This window comes from Schistocerca piceifrons, chromosome 9 (genome assembly GCF_021461385.2).
Source record: "Schistocerca piceifrons isolate TAMUIC-IGC-003096 chromosome 9, iqSchPice1.1, whole genome shotgun sequence".
In the NCBI taxonomy this organism is placed as follows: domain Eukaryota; kingdom Metazoa; phylum Arthropoda; class Insecta; order Orthoptera; family Acrididae; genus Schistocerca; species Schistocerca piceifrons.
The window spans coordinates 191,648,576-191,670,725 of record NC_060146.1 but is presented as its reverse complement, the minus strand read 5'-3'; positions in this window follow the sequence as shown (position 1 = coordinate 191,670,725).

Sequence of the window (22,150 nt, the reverse complement as noted above, 5' to 3'; positions counted from 1 at the left end):
CCGGCCATGAAGAGCACATGGGGAGGAATCAGAGAAAGAGAAACCTCAAACGCCAAACTACAGGAATGAGAGGACAAGGGAAACAAGGAAAGGATGAGGGAATGAAAGAAAGTGGTGAGACTGTTCTTATGTCAGCGACAGATAATGCGGAACATTCCCAGTAACATCCAAACATGTTTACCAAAGGAAGGGAACGAGAATAGCAGGAGGATAGACATGCAGCACAGAAGGGAAGAGATGCAACGAAGGCTGGGGCCCTGTGGTAGCCAGGCACGAACCCTCTCTCAGAGTGGCGAGCCCCCGGGTGGGTACACCATGTGTGACAACAGCGCAAAGAATCAACTGTATTAGCACAGACGCTTCATAAATGCCTGCTTATAAACACATAAATAACTGCACTAAGTAAGTTTAATGGACTGTTGAGTCGTTTTTGTTGTTATTCAACCCGCAAACCACTTCAAAACTGTGTGACCAACTTCAGTTGTGTGAATTGTTAATGTTCTAGTGAATAAACAGTGACAATTTACATTTATGCTAGAGGGACACTTCATCATACAACGCAACACATGTGATAATCAGAACCTTTCTCCTAGGACGCTGCAGTGTGCAGTGATATATAAAAGACTGAATCTGCTGTATTTTATATTTTTCACAAATGGAAGAATCATTGCGTGGATTAGCACCACCTGCGCCCACACAGCAACCCAGCTGCAATGGTGCGTGCCTGCCTTCATTGTCCCACCGGTCAGCAGCAAGATGCACGAAATGCGGCGCGTAATTGAATGACGTCATTCCTACGAGATGGAGTTGGTGGCGACTAAATGCCGCCACTGCTGATCGACACTCTTCGCTTGTCTGCACAGTTGATATAGTGCTAGGAGCGATGACCTTCCTTACCCCACCGCTGCCACTGTGTGCTGAAGCAGTACCTTTGATCAGTGGGCTTAACTAACGAAATGTCCAAAGCAGACAATTTTTTGATGAAACATGGACCAGTGCATGCCAAGAGTACAGTAAAAAATACATTCTGTGCATTTTTTCATTTTTAAATTATGTTTACAGATGAAGTGACATTTATGGAACTTTTATAACTTCTACGATATATATGAAGACAGTAACCGTTCTCGAAAGAACAGAATACTGTTGATGACTGTGCAGCTTTTCCCTGAAATAAATGACTAACTGAAACCCTCAGCTGCCGACAGGTGTTGTTGATATACCTCGATGTGGACAGCTGTTAAATAGAGAAGCTTTTAATCTTCACTTGATTTTAGGTGACATTTTATCAGCATTACAGTTCACATACGTAAGCAGAGAGATTGAAAATAGAATTGACAGGGAGCGAGAATTAACTCTAAACAGACATCAGAAGAAGCTTTTTAACCTAGATGTAGATTTTAATATTGATAACAAAACGGCGTATAAAAAGTTGCATACTTTTTGTGAGAGGGTCGTGAACTTCACTGAGATAAAATTAACAAAGAATGAGCGGAACCTTTTAAATAAAGGACGGCAATATAACCTAAATCCCGCAATTAACTCAAATACAATAAAGAAGCTTCTCTATTTAACTTGTCTTTCATTTTATATGCTTCTCGAATTTGAGTTTTAACCCATAATACTTCACTTTTACGTTTTACTATTTGTGCTATGTTTGACATATTCCTGAATTTTACTCTTGCGTAATTAGGAGTAATTCCTGCATCTAAGCATTTTTTTTTTGTGATGAAAATCCTAATATCACTGAGAAAATTGTATATTACAGGAGATATGTTGACGGCTCCATTTTATTATACAAAGGAGATAAAAATGATATCGAAAACTTAGCACAAAAAAATGAGCTCTCAACACCCGAAAATTAGATTAACCTTGGAATTTGAAGAAAACAACCGTATAGATTACCTAGATTTAACACTAATAAAGAAAGATTGGAAGCATGAATTTAGCATATTCAGAAAACCTACGTGTACCGATTTAGTTATCAATGAGTGCTCTTGTCACCCACCGGGATAAAAATGGGCATATTTTACTTCGATGGTATACAGGCCACTAAGATTGGCACTAAGCCAACAGGAAGTAGAAAAGGAGTTAAGTATTTTAAAACAAGTGGCCGTAGCGAATGGATATACGTGTAAGCAGGTGATGAATATTTATAGGAAGATAAAGAGGCAAATGGAACAAATAGAAGGAAGTCAAGTCACAGTTAAGAGGAACAATAAGAAAAAATATGTAGCTCCTATTTACAATGGAAGAATTACAGATAAAATTGAAAGATGCTTTCGTAAATCCGATGTTAAAATAGGGTTCCGAACAAATAACACATTAAAAATAACACGTTAAAATTGAAGCTCCAGCTTAGAATATGTAATAGTAGGAATAAATTTCAGGATTCAGGTGTATATAAGATCAAATGTAATTACTGCTGTAAACAATATATAGGGCAGACTGGTAGGAACTTTGAAACCAGATTCAGGGAGCACACCTACTCTCAAAACAAAACAGCTTTTGGGGCGCATATGGCTGCGACCACGATGCTCAATTTCCGATGTTCAGAGTGCATCACATAAGTAAAAGAGTTGGAAAACTACCAGGGAGTCGATTTTAACCTGCGAAATAATTCAGCCAATGACTAATAATAGCATGGTTGCAGTTAAAATGCACTTTATTATTTACAGTGGTACAACCTCATAAAAGTTTAACAGGCCTAAAGCCCAGAGTACACTACTCTCCTCTTGAGATATTCCACTTGTGCCTGCCGCCACACTGGTCAAAGAATCGTATCTCCTCCACTGCTCCTATAGCTGGTGAAGCCTCCACAGCACTCCCCCCAAATCTGGGAGTGCGGACCATTGGGGAAGGAGACAGTCAAGAGCCATCAGTGCTGTTAACCTCTCTGCACTGGTGCGTGTGACCAGCCGTGCCACGGCTGGCTGCAATGCATGACATGGCTGCACCGTTTCTTTGTATGTGAGGGGAGAGAGCTCAATGACATTGACCTCACCACATGTAATATAGGTGGTGTTGCCTGAGGTGGGGCAGAAGCCAGCATGACAGCCACAGTGGGAATGATCTGTGATGGTTTGTGTTGGTGCAGAGCTCATTTGTGCATGCGGCATGGTGGAGGAGCAGCGATATTAGCATCCGTAGGAATGGTAATAGGCGATTGTAGTGTTCTGTGGGCTCTACTCGCGACAAAACTCTCAGTCGATAAACTAGGTGTGATCGTAGCTGAATCTCCATCACCGTGGAGTTTATAACTGTGAGTAAACTGACTGGAGATAAAGCCTTTGTTGACTCTGTGTTCCTTGCCTCTCTTCAATAATGAAAAAGTTATCTGCAGCTTTAACTGGATATCATCCAGCAGAAACTGCTGTAAATTGAGTTGTACCACAAATGTGGTGCAGGTGTTTGGAGTGGGTGACGCATAGTCCCGTTCTGAAATGATGTGAATGGTGGCATTGGTCTGAACGGCTTCTACTTCATTGGTATGAGCGATGTTGCACAAGATCCACGGCATGTTTAAAGTGGTTTGCAAAAACAGACAATGCCTTATGGGATAACAGCAATCACTGATTTTATAATGTTACTTAAAATCTGTCTTGATCGTAAATTTTTTATTTATATGACCGGTTTCAGTTCATTCAGAACCATCTTCAGATCTGTAAAAATAATGATACTAATTTCACGGAAGCAAATCTTTTTCATCCTATCTAATCAACATCAAATGTACCAGAACGTATCTGATATTTCAGTTACAGGAGTAACCCGTCCAAATCCAGCAACTTTCACATGCTATGTCACATAAAATTGGTTGGCAGAGTGCACGTCATATATATTAATTATAACACTATTACCGACTGGTGGCGTCAGGTACATTTGTTACATTCCATTTGCACATACTGTATTCAGTAGATATCTTTTTATATTAAAAATACTTAATTAAAATATGTAGATGTCAAGGTTAAAATCTGTACTTATCAGAATTAAAAAACAGTAAAATTATCATTTTTATACGATCTAAAAAACATAGGGCGATTTATATATCTATGGTGCTGGTGTGAACTTGTTTTCCTCTACGGTCTGCTTCTGTGGTTCCCGCCATTTCAGTGTTGTGCCGCGGTTCGCTCAGTCGTCTGATGTCCATCGCCGCGGGCAAGAGGGCCCCATAGGAGGGCCCCGTCAACGACGCCAGGCGCTGCACGCGTCTTCCGGCTTCTCCACCACGCACCATTTCTCATCCCTTGGCCTGGATCTCCACACGCAACAGTTATCTTAGTCGGTCGTCATAAATGCTAAAATAGGTGTTATGATTGAATTCGCTTTGCTCGTTGAGGATTAAATCCGGATCTTTATTTTTGTGGCTGTATATTTCAATTTCTTTCAAAATGTTAAGAAACCGTTCCTTATGAGCTCTATGCAAGATGACTAAATTGTGTTCAGAACTGCAGGTCAGGTGAGACTTAACAAACGGGATGAGAAGGAAAGACTTTCCTTTCCATCCCTTGCTGTAAGTTTCACCTGACCGCAGTTGTGGGTGACTTTCCCAAAATCTACCCATTTTTCCTAGACCTCTCCAGTCCTTTCCCTTCAACCCCCTCTTCTTCCTCTTCAACCCTTCTGTCTGAACAAGGAGCCACTGGCTATGGAAGCCTGCCTAATTATAACCTTCTTTTAAGTTTGTTCTGCCACCACTTTGGGAGTAGATTTTTTATTTATCTATCCTATTAAATTATTTTTTCCTATTACTGTTTAGATATACACAGTCAGGTCACCTATGTTTGACATCACCGTACAATAACTACTTACAGACAGCATGTGGCAGCACTAGCAGTGGAGGGTGTATAAAGTATGTCAATGTAGGGGGGGGGGGGGGGGTCAAGGACAATGTGGGAAATAGTACAGTCATTGTTGTGCTACGGAAACAGGGCGAGTTATTTGATACAAAATGGCATGATAATTGGCTTTCAGGTCAGTGGTGTGCATATCTACAAATCAAGCATGAATGTTTATACTTTACATATGACCAGCAGTGAACCTTCAAACAAGTATTTGTCATTACAAGTAATTTTAGTAGACTGGAATACTAATCTCACATTTGGCAGTCCTCCATGTAGAATCCAGGGTGTAAACCTGTCTTTGCAGGCTGGATACAGGTTTTCTAAAAACTAACACCACTTTAAACCCTCCTGGTACTTATTTTGAATTACCAAATTGATACATAGTGGTTGTAATTGTGAATTTCATAATTTATTGTGCAAAATAATCTTGTATATATGATCCAATAATGCAAAATACAAATATTGATTTTCTTCTTAATTACAAATTTGCTTTTGTGGATGACATTTTCATTAATTCCGGACATGTTCCTTGATATCCTCATTAAGCTTTTTTGTGAAGTTAACAGATTTTGACAAAATATGAAAATATAATGTCTATTTACAATACATTTTGTAGGCTCGTAATTAAAAAGCGAATTACCTACGTTTCCATTACTGTGGTTTTACATGTAATAAATCACCAAATTAGCACATAATAATGATTATCTTGATTTCATGATTTTCTGTACAAACAAGTATTTTAATGGTGGATCAAATAATGCAAAACCTATAATGTTGATTTTCTTCTTAATTAAAATTTGGATTTCGTAGCTAACATTTCCTTAAGTTCCAAATGCATTCCTTGGTTTGATCTTAAGTTGTTTTTGTGAAACATACAGGTTTTATCAAAATATGAAAACATGCTGTTTGTTTACAATTTTTCTTGATAAATTACTTCTAAATACTACTCTGTTACTTAGTTAGCTACTCACAGCTTCATAGGTTTCATTAACATTGCATTCTGCCATGTAGTGTGTGACAATATGCATTTGTAAAATATACAGAGATGGGAGATATTTGGTATTTGGGTTGTATACTAATATGTAGTGCTGTAATATTCAGTTGATCCACCCTATTTGTCCCATTACAATGGCAAAATAGCGTTACCAAAGTCAGTCCAAGGCTGTTGTGGTGCATCATGGGTCATACACGACAGTGGTGAACAATGGCTGCGGACATGCATATGGGCAAACAGATGTGCAACTGACTGTCAAGATGAAGCAAGGGGCTACCAACAGTGTCTCCTCATGAACGTCCAGCAAACATTGCTGCATATGAGCCTCCACAGCAGGCACCTGGTTCAAGCATTTACTCCAACTCCTATTTATCAGCAATGATGACTGGAATTTGCACACCAATACCACAACTGGATGCTCACTGAGTGAGTGGCAACAGGTGGCCTTTCAGATGAATCACGTTTTATGCTCCATCGAATTGAAAGCAAACACCCTGGAACAATTATCAGAAAGATCAAGGTTGCAGGAGGGAGTGTTAGGGTCTAGGGAATGTTTTCATGGCATTCCCTTGGTGATCTCGTCATTCTGGAAGGCATAATGGATCAAAACAAGCATGTGTCTATCCTTGGGGACCATATCCACCCCTACATCCAGTTTGTTTTTCCTTAGCATGGTGGCCTCTACCAGCAGAACAATGCAACATGTCACACAGCTCATAGTGTACTCTCTGGATTAAAACACAATTGAGAGTGTGGGACCACCTCAATTGGGCTCTTCCTGCCATGGATCCTCAGCCAAGAAATCTAGCACAGCTAGCTACGGAACTTGAGTAGATATTGCTTTACATCCCTGTTAGTACCTTCTAGAAATCATTGACTCATTTCCTGCACATCTCACAGCAGTCCCCACTGCAAAAGGTGGTTATTCAGGCTTTTGGCAGGAGGTCACATTAATGTGACTAGACAGTGTAGGCCATGCCTAGTAAAACCCCGCTTGTCAAATAGCATCAACAGAAAACAAACCTATGTTCGACCCAACACCTGACAGACGTTATTGATCTATCTCACAGAGCTGGTCAACTGTGGTCAGTCAAAATGCCTCAGAACAGGAAACATTTCAGCATTTGTACAGGTTGTCGCTGAAGCTATATTTAGCAGGTCACTCTTGATACTGTAACCATTGACCCTGAGAATACTGCTCCCTGTCTACCCTTTATTGCACTGTATTCATCTTCTCCAAAAATATTTATGCAAATAACTTACATCCGCTATCACTTGGGTACGACTGGTACTTGGGTTATAAAAAATTGTGACCTAGCATGCAATCCCTAGTTCTTCCTGTAGCAACTGGTGTACACCTCTTCCATGACTACTAACTATTTGGACTTTCCTCCTCTTTGCTACTTTTTCCTGAAATTGCTGCTTTTCTGCTGAAAGCCTGCTGTGATTTTCCCACACCTACACACATGGTTACATTCTTATCAAGCTAACGTAGCAGGACAAACTATTTTCAGTACCAGTGAGAAAGCTCTCTCATACTGTTCTCTTTCTGTAGCCTTTCTTTCCTGCTAGCATTTCCAACTGCTAGTTACTGTCCTTGACCTTTCCATTTCTTTTATAGCACTGAAAGTCATGTCTTAAAGGTCCTAATTATTCCCACCAGCTCAACTTTTTTTTCTGACCCGTGCACAGACTGCAGTATTATGAAAGAATCTCAAGAACTAACTTGCCTATGTCACCATGTTTTGCAAACATCTACATCTACATCATGAATGTCTGTATGTCCTACTTCAAGCTTTCTGCACCATTACCGCACTTTGCTGCCACTCATGAAAGTTCCAACTACATCTACAGGGTGTTACAAAAAGGTACAGCCAAACCTTCAGGAAACATTCCTCACACACAAATAAAGAAAAGATGTTATGTGGACATGTGTCCGGAAACGCTTAATTTCCATGTTACAGCTCATTTTATTTTCCTCAGTATGTACTGTACTTCCTCGATTCACTGCCAGTTGGCCCAATTGAAGAAAGGTAATGTTGACTTCGGTGCTTGTGTTGACTTATGACTCTTTGCTCTACAGTACCAGCATGAAGCACATCAGTATGTAGCATCAACAGGTTAGTGTTCATCACAAATGTGGTTTTGCAGTCAGTGCAATGTTTACAAATGCGGAGTTGGCAGATGCCCATTTGATGTACGGATTAGCACGGGGCAGTAGCCGTGGCGCGGTACGTTTGTATCGAGACAGATTTCCAGAACGAAGGTGTCCCGACAGAAAGACATCGGAAGCAATCGATCGGCGTCTTCCGGAGCACGGAACATTCCAGCCTACGACTCACGACTGGGCAAGACCCAGAACGACGACGACACCTGCAATGGACGAGGCAATTCTTTGTGCAGTTGACTATAACCCTAATGTCAGCGTCAGAGAAGTTGCTGCTGTACAATGTAACGTTGACCATGTCACTGTATGGAGAGTGCTACGGGAGAACCAGTTGTTGCAGTACCATGTACAGCATGTGCAGGCACTATCAGCAGCTGATTGGCCTCAACGGGTACACTAACTACCATGATCATTTGTCAGGACATTATCAAGACATTTTATAACACTGTGTAAGTGAACAAAGTCTTGTTTTAGCACTGTGCATTGCTTTTCGTGCTAACGACAATCTTAATCTGGAGTAATAAATGTCATTTTTCCTCCAGGTATTGTAATTATGAACATCATTGTTCCTTTTGAACTGTAGTGGATTATTTACAACAAACTTTATGATGGAATAAATATACTGTGAACCAGTAGTCAGAACGCCCTTAAAGAGATGTCCACTAGGTGATTGTGGGTGGACTACATACTTCTTCTTGCAGTGTATTTCTGTGGAATTAAGACGCTTTCTTGAAGATGAGTTAATCCAGAACACTATTCCATTTGACATTATTGAACGAAAATTTGCAAAAGTATGTCATATTACTGATTTGGCTCTCCCAAAGATTTGCAATGATTCTACATACAAATGCGGCTGAACTAAGTGGTTTTAAGAGTTTCAAAATGTGCTTTTTCCAATTGAAATTCTCATCAATATGGACACCTGAGAATATTGAAGTTTCCACCCTATTTATTATTTCCTCACCACGTGGAATCAATACTAGAAATAAGAATAATCTTCACAAGGATTTAAAGTCACTTAGTCTTGTACAAAAAGGTGTGCATTATTCAGGAACACACATTTTCAATAACTTTCCAGCAGCCATAAAAAGCTTAACAACCAATGAAATTCAGTTTAAGAGAAGCCTAAAGGATTTATTAGTGGCCAACTCCTTCTACTCCATTGATGAATTTCTGAGGAAAACCAACTGATTTGTATATAAGTACAACATATCTTCTGCACAATTTCAGTGCAGTAATGTGTTCACTGAAAATTTGTGTGTGTGTGTGTGTGTGTGTGTGTGTGTGTGTGTGTGTGTGTGTGTGTGTGTGTAAGTATAATCTAACTTCTGCACCATTTCAGTGCAGTAATGTGTTCATTGTAAATAAGTATTACAGTAGTTGTATTACATGTTTCTTACCTTATAAATAAATAAAAAACTTTTTTATTTTAAATTCAGTGCAATAGTATTTGTAAAATGACTCTTAGTGTTCATTAAAAAATGACGATCATTCCACTTGGGACCTGTGGAATGGTACATTAGCTTATTTGTTTTAGTTTAAATATTTGTCATGTATTGTTGTTTTTCTGACATGTTCCACATCCTGGAGGACCTCCTCACTACGGATCAATTGGAATGAAAGTAAATCTAATCTAATCTAAAGTTACACTTTCCACTGGTGTAGTGCCCCTAGATGAGCAGAACCAAACATGTTGTCTTTTTTTAAATGGAGGGTGAGGCCATTTGCAGAAAACTATTCAATGATACTTTTGAGAATTTTTTTTAACATCTGTTGCTGTATTTACCTTTTTAAATTTGTGTTTATTTTTATCAGAACTGGCAATTCTGCCTCATGATATAAGAGATTATAATTTTATCAAACAATGGAAAATCCTTACACAACCCCACCTCCCAATCCCTTACCTCGTGGTCCATACCCCTGTAATAGACCTAGATGCAAGACCTGTCCCATACATCCTCCCATCACCATTTACTCCAGTCCGTTCACTAGCATCACCTATCCCATCATAGGCAGCGCTACCTGTGAAACCAGGCATGTGTTCTACAATTTAAGCTGTAACCACTGTGCCGCATTCTATGTGGGCATGACAACCGACAAGCATGAATGGCCACCAACGAACTGTGGCCGAGAAACAGCTGGATCACCCAGTTGTTGAGTATTTAATGGCTGCTTACCACGTGTTGCATCTGGATCATTCCAAGCAACACCGGCTTTTCTAAACAGTGCATGTGGGAACTCTCCTTGTATAATATCCTATGTTCCTGTAACCTTCCCCGTCCTCAATCTTTGTTATTCATTGTCCTACACCTCCCTACTACCTTCCCTGTTCACACATCAGCACCACACAGCCTCATACTCCACCGACACACCCACAGTCTTTATTCTCTCCGTTGTGCTTATCTATGACACAATGTATCTGTCTTCAGTTCACGGTGTCACGGTCACATTCGCACTTCCCGAGTATGGGGTCCCGGCTTCGATCTGTGGCGGGGTCAGGGATTTTTGCCTGCCTTGAGATGACTGGGTGTTTGTGTTGTCCTTATCGTTTCATCATCATTTATGAAAGTGGCGAGTTTGGTCTGAGTAAAGGTTGGGAATTTGTACCTGTGTTGATAACCGTGCAGTTGAGCGCACCACAATCAGAAACAACATCATCATCATCATCATCAACATCAACATCAACATCAACATCAACATCAACAACAACGTATCTGCTTCACCAATCTTTCATTTTCCTAATATTCCAACTATAGAATACTAATCTGTATAAACAGTGATATATAGCTAAAGACATCAAAGCAGCTTCACCCATTGAATACGTTAAGATTACTCACCGTTTCAGTCTTTGTACATGAAATCATATCTGTACGAGATCAGTAAACTCTCTGAAAACTGTTGCCATTTCATTATCAGAGTACTGATTGCAACCCCTACTCCAAATCCATAAGTATGTGTCTGCCAACAACATTCTTAGTGCTGTGCTTGGACCTTTCTTTTTCATAAAAAATATGTGAATTCCTAAGGGACCAAACTTCTGAGGTCGTTGGTCCCTAGACTTACACACTACTTAAACTAACTTATGCTAAGAACAAGACACACACCCATGCCTGAGAGAGGACTCGAAACACCTGTAGGAGGGGCCACACAGTACATGATATGGCACCTCAGATAACGCAGCCACGTTACTCAGCCTATGTAACAATGACAGCTGAAGTACCTCACTTAAGCTGCTTGGCACTAACTATGTACACACAAAGTTAGCCCAAGTCAGATATTTGCTAAGTAAACTTATAACTTGTGTGGCTGACAAGCTATTGCTGAACACTCAATCCTTTTTGCACAGCCACCTCATTTATGCAATGCTGTTAAGAGGTGAAAATAATATTTATTTGGCAGAAAAATGCCATGTCGTGCATTGCTGAGTAATAAACTATGCATCATGTATGGAAAACTTACAAAAGAGCTCAAAATACTGGCACATTCCTCTTTTTCTCAGCTACTTGGTGCATACCAAGGAAACCCAAGACAGCCATGAATTGTGAAAGATCATGCATAAGTATGACCCATGTCAAAGGTAGATGATTTACATCCCAGTCACAAGAAATAAAAGACCTAAAATAATTACACATACACAGGTACACAATTATTTAATATGCCACAAGCTTCAGCACACTACGTGTCCTATGTGACAGAATTTAAAATATGTTATATAAATAATCTAATCTACTAAAATTGCTGATGATGTGAACAGTACATTATTTGAGCTATTCTTAAAATGTTTATTATGTCATACTTTTCTGTGCTGTATTTTCATACTGCATTTCTACTGAATGATTAACATGTTTAAAGCATATTTCATTTATATCTGTTAAAATGATTGTCTCAGCATGTGTACTGCCACACACATATCGCTCCTCCTTTTTTTATTCTACATAATGTATTTATATTTACTGGTTGTTACATATGTCTAATATAATCCATTTACATTTCTGTAACATATTCAAAATGTGACCTATTAAGCTGCTACACAATGTGTGTAAAATAATATCAGGTGCATGTAAAATGCTTAAAGACGGATCAATCAATCAAATACCAAGTTATGCAGTGGTTAGATTATTCCACTACAAGCTATTTCTGGACATATCATGAGATTGTACAGCCATCCGCTGGAGAAACATAGGTGCTATTCGTTGCTCTTGTAGGGATTAACGTTTTGAACAAAAATCTAAAAATCCGTACAACAGTAGGTCCGTTCGAGAAACGATTAGATCACGGACCTACGTTCTGCCACAAGATTCTCCCAGTTCCAGTCGACCTTGACTAACCATAGCCTATTCCACCAAGATCCAGTGGATAATCAGCAGTTCAGAACAATCTGGACCGCTCACTGGAATTTCTGCCGACAATTCCAAAGACAACGGCCACAAAGCTAATATGTACTTTACGTTGAGGCAGCTCTCCTTGAGTATTTATTTATTTAGTGTTCCATAGATCCATATGGGAACACGAAATCCCTACAACAAGTCAAGGTTTTTACAGATTATTGTTTTGTGCACAGATACATTGATCTTATCATTAGATTAAAAAAACTGTGAAGTTTAGCATATAACCTTACAGGACATCTGAAAGAATATACAGTCATACATAAATTTGGGTATTGTTCTTAAGTTATACAGGCGCCATGTACAGACATACATAAATTTGAGTATGATTAATCAATTTTAGAGGCCACACAGTGAGGTTTAAGCACAAACAAGAGATTCTATGCATTTTTGCTAAGAAATTCATCAATACTGTAACAAGATTCATCTAAAAGGAACTGCTTCAGTTTTTCTTTGAACTTTGGCATGTTTCCAACCAGTCCTTTAATGTGCTGTGGGACGGCATTAAAAATCGTGGTGCCACTACTTAAAACCCCCTTCTGGTCCATGCTTTTTCGTTTTTAGCTCATAATGGATATCCAGTTTCCTTCGGGTGTTATAACTGTGGTACGAGGTGTTGATTTTGAATAAGTTGCTATTTTTTTAAACAAAGCACATCAGGGAAAAAATATATTGTGCAGGTGTTGTAAGGATTTGTAGAGCTCTAAACATATCCCTGCATGAATGCCTAGGATGTAATCCGCACATAATTCTTATTGCTCGCTTCTGTGCATAAGAAGTGTCAAACGAAATGTGGCTGCCTTGGATGGGAGCTGTCGAGTGAATTTAAATATATTCACTTCGCAAATCTGATTTTTCCCGTGGTCACGTACATATTTAACTGAAATAGCCTATACTTTTCCATGGAGCATGTCAATTTATTTGAAACAAAACGTTTCATTTCACATCTTTATCTAGTTTCAACTGTTCATTCAGCCTCGAGTCTCCATTTTCATATCATCGTACTTACAGCATTAACAGATCATATACAATACCATGATAAAGAATGATTCACGAGAGAATACTCTAGGAAAACTGGGAATCCGAAAATCACAATGAAAAGCATAACACCAAATAGGGCTACCTCATCATGAATCTGGCTGTAGCCTACGGATGCATTTTGTAACTATGATTACTGATATGTTTTTTTTTTTCGTAGTGTGGTTTACAAAATTAGATATTAATGCTGTATTCTCTAATGTTTTATTTCTTGTATGACATGTGATGTTTCTACGATCTGTTACTGCTTTATGTACGAACACTGATGCACTTTTACTTGAAAATGTCTGCGCAGTAGAAATTGGTCAGTAACGCGGAATGAAACACTGCCTTCACAAGAAAGATTTCGACATATACGTGTTACCTTCTCTGGGCTTCACGTTACTTCTTAACTACAGTCATTTACACCTTAAATTTATAGAATTCCATTCTTTAGTAAATAATGGATGGAGAGCACATAGTGTTTTATCGTCATAATCATTATCTTAGAAAACAACCACGAGAGCAATGACCGGTACTTGGCACTTCCTATACACTAAGAACATCTAAGCCTGTCTGGAAATAACAGCAATTAACGGAATACTCCTATTAAAGAAAAAAAAAAATGAATCTCCATGTTCACACAACAGAAACTTTTACTTTTATATAAAAAAGAGAACTTTCTAACAAGGAATTCAAATGTACAACTTGTCAACATAAATGAAACACATTTTGTTTTCCTTTTTTTACGAGAATCGTACAGTCTGTTTGCTTCATAACTATCTGTTAAAACATATCTTTATTCTCATACATGATTAAAGAGATCCGAAATTAGTAAGTGCAAAACTAAGCAGTCCTGCAAATTGGATGTGAGAATGTTTTTTGTATGCAGGCTATGCGGTCTGCAACCATCTCAATGTTTTTCTTTGCTACCCGTGTATGGAGGGTGAATACACACAAAGTCATTGTCTATCGTGACATCCATTATACCTTAATGCACCTATTGTGTACATCAAGATGTGAATACCTTTTCGAAAATTGATTGCGAGAGTCAAAAGAAAGGTAATATTACAGGGAAATTGTGCGTTTTAAATATTGTTCCGATCTGTTGAAACTGATCTCCACTTGTACAACTTTGTAACTATTTTATATGTATTATATGCGGACAAGGATGGGATTTGTGCCTCCCAAATCAAGCGACAGAACTAGACTGAAGGTAATACGTTCATCCATCGATGTGGCATTTTCAGTGCAACTAAGCATGTCATTTTATTACCATGCGTAACTGGACTTATAATATTATATATAAAAACAAAGATGAGGTGACTTACCGAACAAAAGCGCTGGCAGGTCGATAGACACACAAACAAACACAAACATACACACAAAATTCAAGCTTTCGCAACAAACTGTTGCCTCATCAGGAAAGAGGGAAGGAGAGGGGAAGACGAAAGGAAGTGGGTTTTAAGGGAGAGGGTAAGGAGTCATTCCAATCCCGGGAGCGGAAAGACTTACCTTAGGGGGAAAAAAGGACAGGTATACACACGCACATATCCATCCACACATACAGACACAAGCAGACATATGCGAGTGTATACCTGTCCTTTTTTCCCCCTAAGGTAAGTCTTTCCGCTCCCGGGATTGGAATGACTCCTTACCCTCTCCCTTAAAACCCACTTCCTTTCGTCTTCCCCTCTCCTTCCCTCTTTCCTGATGAGGCAACAGTTTGTTGCGAAAGCTTGAATTTTGTGTGTATGTTTGTGTTTGTTTGTGTGTCTATCGACCTGCCAGCGCTTTTGTTCGGTAAGTCACCTCATCTTTGTTTTTATATATAATTTTTCCCATGTGGAATGTTTCCTTCCATTATATTGATATCATTAATTTGAATCCAACAATTACGTTTGTTATTGTCACTGTTGCATTTCGAAATCTTTTCTGTCGTCTTATTTTCCTCTTTCTGTTAGCCTTTAAATATGTCTGCTTGTGTCTGTATGTGTGGATGGATATGTGCGTGTGTGCGAGTGTATACCTGTCCTTTTTTCCCCCTAAGGTAAGTCTTTCCGCTCCCGGGATTGGAATGACTCCTTACCCTCTCCCTTAAAACCCACTTCCTTTTGTCTTCCCCTCTCCTTCCCTCTTTCCTGATGAGGCAACAGTTTGTTGCGAAAGCTTGAATTTTGTGTGTATGTTTGTGTGTCTATCGACCTGCCAGCGCTTTTGTTCGGTAAGTCACCTCATCTTTGTTTTTATATATAATTTTTCCCATGTGGAATGTTTCCTTCCATTATATTGATATCATTAATTTGAATCCAACAATTACGTTTGTTATTGTCACTGTTGCATTTCGAAATCTTTTCTGTCGTCTTATTTTCCTCTTTCTGTTAGCCTTTAAATATGTCTGCTTGTGTCTGTATGTGTGGATGGATATGTGCGTGTGTGCGAGTGTATACCTGTCCTTTTTTCCCCCTAAGGTAAGTCTTTCCGCTCCCGGGATTGGAATGACTCCTTACCCTCTCCCTTAAAACCCACTTCCTTTTGTCTTCCCCTCTCCTTCCCTCTTTCCTGATGAGGCAACAGTTTGTTGCGAAAGCTTGAATTTTGTGTGTATGTTTGTGTTTGTTTGTGTGTCTATCGACCTGCCAGCGCTTTTGTTCGGTAAGTCACCTCATCTTTGTTTTTATATATAATTTTTCCCATGTGGAATGTTTCCTTCCATTATATTGGACTTATAATATGTTATATGTAAAATATGGCAATGTAGCTTGGAAAGAATGAAATCGAATGTAATGTCGGAGGATGTTTCGCTTTCTGAAAATACAAAACGTGGGTTCGAGTAACGGAAAGATAACAACCTCTAGGTAGTTCCCATGGTAGAGGTGTTGGCCAACTACTGCAGGAAAATCTAGGTCCAGAGTATTAGGTCACAAACTTTTTCAAGCCTAGTGCAAATCTGGGTCAGGTAACAGAGGATGTAGGTGCTTTATGCAAGGATTTCACAAAGGAGGATGCCGTGGTTATTGTGGGTGGTCCGGGAAATAGCATTGGCAGAGACTCTGAATATTCCATAGAGAGTGACCTGGTGAAGATAGCATCAGCAACGAAGCATACGAGTGTGGGATTTGTGTCTGTGTTGAGACGCCATTATCGGCCTCATTTGAACTCTTCTGTAGGGAGGGTGAACTTGGAGTTGGAGTGGCTGCTTAGGACGGATATAGGGTCCCATATTGGTTTGATTCCTGTGGATGCTATCGATAGGTGGGACTACACTAGGCATGGCCTTCACCTCAATAGGAAAGGGAAGGGAAGGGAAAACTGTCTGGGTTGATTGCAGAAAACTTAAGGGGGGATACTGGCACAAGTGGTAAAATACCAGTGGTCACAGGTGTCAGAAGGGTGCCTTTTTTAGGATAGGGAAGGGGGAAAGAAAACGGGTTTTAAGAGAGATTGGCAGACACACTCAGTTTGAGAAAACAGATGAACAGGAGTCAGATTTTATCATACAGCCTCCATTTAAACAGTGTTTAACAGAAAATAATCAGAAACTGCCAGTTCATCTTCAGCAAAGCAGTTACAATCCCATTAGTATGCAGTGTCAGTTATCTTTATTACACCAGAACATTCCGGGACGTAGAAATAAAGTTGATGAACTACTCATTTGTATCGATGAAATGAATTCATCTAACCAAATTGACATAATCTGCCTCTCTGAACATCAAGTGACCACTGATATAGATATGTTAGACATTTCAGGATTTAAGCTAGCTTCCTATTTCTGCAGAATAGATATGGATGGAGGAGGAGTTGCCACATTTATCAAAAACTGCCATAAATTCAAGAACATTGACATTAATAAATTCTGTTTAGAGCAGCATTTAGAAGCATGTGCAACAGAAGTAGAGTTCCATAACAGATCCTATATAATAATAACTATTTACCGAGCACCTGCAGGAAATTATAATCTATTCTTAGATCATCTAGAAGCTGTTTTGGGTTATTTAACAGGGAGAAACAAAGAAATTTTGATTGCTGGTGACTTTAATACAGATTTTCTAATGCACTCTTCCAGTAAACATTCACTGCAGTTAGTAATGTTGTCTTTCAATCTAACTCACACTGTAAACTTTCCAACTAGGATCGCCAAATCCTCAAGGACAGCCATTGATAACATTTTTATAGACAAATCAAAGGAACAAAATCATATCATAAAACCTGTTATAAATGGACTATCAGATCATGACATGCAGCTCCTTGTTTTAGATGTAAATTCTAAGCAGATTATCAAGACTGCTAAATCTGAGTACAGGAGAGTGGTCAATCAACCAAAAATTGAGTGTTTCAGAAAACTGCTCAAGGATACGAACTGGAAATATATTTATAGTGCTCATGACATGAATGAAAAATATAACACATTCATGAACAATGTCAGTACCATGTTTGAAAACTGTTTTCCTCTAAAAGTTACTCAAATTAAACAGAAGTCTATAATAAAACCATGGATTACACAAGGAATAAGGATTTCCTGTAAGACAAAAAGGAAAATGTATCTGTCGACCAAGAATAGCTCCAATGCTGATGATTTGGCTAAATACAAGGAATACTGTAAAACATTAAAAAAAGTAATTCAGACGTCTAAACAAATGCACTACGAGAAGAAGATAGCAATGTCAGGGAACAAAATAAAAACAATATGGGATATAGTGAAAGAGCAGACTGGTAGAACCAGAAAGGAACAGGAGCAAATAGCACTAAGGGTAGATGACACATTAGTAACTGATGGGCATAGTGTGGCAAATCTATTTAACAAGTACTTTATATCCGTTACTGATAGAATGGGACTTTCAGGATCAGTAAATAATGCCCTTGAATATCTGAAACTAGCCTTCACAAATAGCTTCAAGTACATGAATATATCACTCACTTCACCAAAAGAAATAACGTCCATGATAAAATCTTTAAAAACAAAGCATTCTAGTGGGTACAATGAAATATCAACAAAGTTAATTAAGGTATGTTCTTGTGAGTTTAGTACAATTCTAAGCTACTTGTGTAACCAGTCAATTATAACTGGGACATTTCCTGACTGGCTAAAATATGCAGATGTTAAGCCTCTATTCAAGAAAGGGGATAAAGAGATACCATCAAACTACTGACCGATTTCACTTTTGCCAGCATTCTCAAAAATGTTAGAAAAAGAAATGTACAGGCAGCTGCTCAACCATCGGACCACAAATAACATATTATCAAGAACACAGTTTGGATTTCTGAAGGGTTCTGATATCGAGAAGGCTATTTACACTTACAGTGAAAATGTACTTAATTCATTAAATAACAAATTACAAGCAGCAGGTATTTTCTGTGATTTGTCAAAGGCATTTGATTGTGTGAACCACAACATCCTTTTAAGTAAATTAGAATTCTATGGTGTCACAGGCAGTGCTGCAAAATGGTTCAAGTCATACCTCACTAACAGGAAACAAAGGGTGTTAGTGCAAGGGACTAGTGAATTAAGTCATCAGTCATCATCAGAATGGGAAGAAATTACATGTGGTGTCCCACAGGGATCCACCTTAGGGCCATTGCTTCTTCTTGTGTACATTAATGATCTCTCATCAGTTAAACTGCCAGAAGCAGAGTTCGTTTTGTTTGCAGATGACACAAGTATTGCAATAAATAGTATGTCAAGTGTAGTTCTAGAAAGATCTGCTAATGATATTTTCATGGATATTAATAAATGGTTTAAAGCCAACTCACTGACATTAAACTTCGAAAAGACTCACTATATGCAATTCAGAACCTGTAAGAGGTTTCCACCCAGCATATGCATAAAATACGAAGAAGAGCAGATAGAAGAGGTTGACAGTCTTAAATTCCTGGGATTACAACTTGATAATAAATTCAGTTGGGAAGAGCACACCACAGAAATGCAGAAACGCCTTAACAAATCTGTATTTGCAATTCGAGTGTTAGCAGATATAGGCGACATAAAAATGAAAAAGCTTGCATACTTTGCCTACTTTCATTCCATAATGTCATATGGTTTAATATTTTGGGGTAACTCTTCAAGTCAAATAAAAGTTTTCAGAGTCCAAAAGCGTGTAATACGTATTATTTGTGGAGTAAATTCACGGACGTCCTGTAGAAACCTCTTCAAAGAACTGGGTATACTAACTACTGCCCCTCTGTATATTTACTCATTAATGAAATTTGTCCTAAATAATATATCTCTTTTTCCAACAAACAGCTCAGTTTATACATACAATACCAGGAACAAAAATGATCTGCACAAGGACTTAAAAGCACTTACTTTAGTTCAAAAAGGGGTCCTCTACTCAGGAACACTCATCTTCAATAATTTGCCAGTAAACATAAAAAATTTAGTTACAAATAAAGATCAGTTTAAAAGGAGCTTGAAAGACTTACTAGTGGCCAACTCCTTCTACTCCATTGACGAATTTTTAAATAGAAACAAATGATGTATTGTATATATTCATACTATTAGTATTGTTATTTCAGCTTAAAAAAGAAAAAAAATTGACATGTTCCACATCCACGAGGATCTCCTCAGCACGGATCTATGGAACGAAAACGAATCTAATCTAATTTAGGACGATCACGGCACCGCGCATGCGCAGTAAGCCCATTTGCAAACAGTCATGATATATCACAACACCTTTAATCGAACGAACCGAATAACGCCAGCAAGAATGATTTCATTTGAGGTCATTTCGAAAATTTTTCAGTAATTTCCGACTGCGCTTGACGGTTGAAAGTTGTGCGCTGCTGATGCCCGTTGTATGGTTGGCGGCATTGAAGCAAAGATGAGTCACTGATTTCCGCCAAGGCGGAGCGCGCAGTTCTAGTTGGACGTCAGTCTTGGTGTAGCAGTCGTCAGTGTTATTTGGCTGTGTAGTAGCGGAAGCACAATGGGTGAGTTACATACTGCAGATAGGTTTTATGGATAGAGGACGAGCTGTTAGACTAGTCAAATAATGCAATGGAACGCATGAATCTACTTGCGCAGCAATTTGTTCATGGTGTCGGGGTTTCTAAGTAATTCTTCGTAGCAAACTTATTATTCGTCTGTTACTATTTGTTTAGATTACGTTAGCCTTACATGACATAGAAAATAGGGATTGAATTGTCATTTGTATGGTATCATTCGATGTTAGTGTATGATATTTTGCGTTATATACTAAATACCATGTCAGCCTTCGGTTTTTATCAGTCTGAACAGCGTAATCATGTGTACGATTCTATTCATGCGCCATTCTAGAAGCTTCTGCCGTCCTCCACAGAAAGTATCCATAAACTGTGGCTAAGTTATGTCTGTATATGTTGACAGAATGTCAACCATATTTTCCCCTCTTCAAACATGTGCACCCTCCTGAAGCTGGCGACATCTCTTTAATGATACTGGTCGCATGCTTAGGTGTACAATGTAAGATGTGCACATAAACTACATGGTAGTTACGAACCACAGTTTACCTCCATATGCTGCTGCGTAGGCTTTGAACATGACTGCAAAATTCAGCAGAAAATCATACAGATAATGTGCTGCAGCTTGCGTCAGTATTAATAGATTTGCGTTATTTAACAGTAATGACTGAAGAGACTACGTCATAGTCACGTGCAATGTTTGTATGTAAGAGTATAGTTTTTAATACTTAAAAATGATTGTTCACGTTAAGGATATAGGCTCCAGTTTTGGTCAGTAAACCCCTTATGGGTACTTCGATGCAGTTAGGCCTAGTAAATTTTAAGCTTCTTTTGAATATCAATTTTACAATAGCTTATTACAAAAACGTGAAATGCTATTCAGTTAGACATGGAAGCACTTCTTCCTTTGTTTCTATTTGGTGTTATAATTTTGTGAAAAGGTCTATGTTGCTGTTTTATGGTTTCTCCTTATGCAACTGATTTTTCATACTCTACGCATTTAATAAGACATATGAAACTTGATCTGTTGGGATATAATGGTTAAGTATTATAGTTTCATTTCTTAAAATTCAATATGGTAGTGCCCAAAGACATGCCAAAGTCAGCAGATCCATAGTCTTGTTTCCCTGTTACGGCCATGCTTGTAGCCATAAGTTTTGGCCACTTTTAAAAATTTGTAGAAAGTATTGGTAATACAGATTCTAACTACGCTAGTTTTAAGTAGGCTTATTTAAAATAGTTTTCATATTGTTATACCAAGATAAACATAATTCTTGCCAGAGCATCTCATATTTATCCTTGAAGCATAGTAAGACATACAATAAGTTACGAAAATATAACACTTTTTAGCTAAATGAGTCAACCAAAGACTAAGAGATGAAAGTATTTTCGCAGCAAAGTAGTGCTGGAGGTTGTTGTTGACAAAACGACTGCTACTCCAAGCGTTTTATAGTACTCAAAGAACATAAAGAATTAAAAATTCGTGCCTATATCCCCTAGAATATACTGTGCACAGTGGCCCCACATTCTGTCTTCAGGGGAGGTGTGATGATGGACTTGGTTCAGTGCTGCACTGTAAGGAAAATCTCTAGTGAATCTATGCAAAAATGTATTGAAAAAGCAGATTTTTCTCAGCCAGTAATTAGAATAGTTCTTAATTGTTCCATTGAATTGCTGTAAGTTTTATCTACTTTATGCACATTTTTCTTCTGTGCTTGTATTAAGAACAAATTGCTTCCTAGTAAATTGATAATATAGTTACGAAAGCCACAGTTTTATAATATGCAGAGGCCAAAAGTGAGGAAAAGACTTT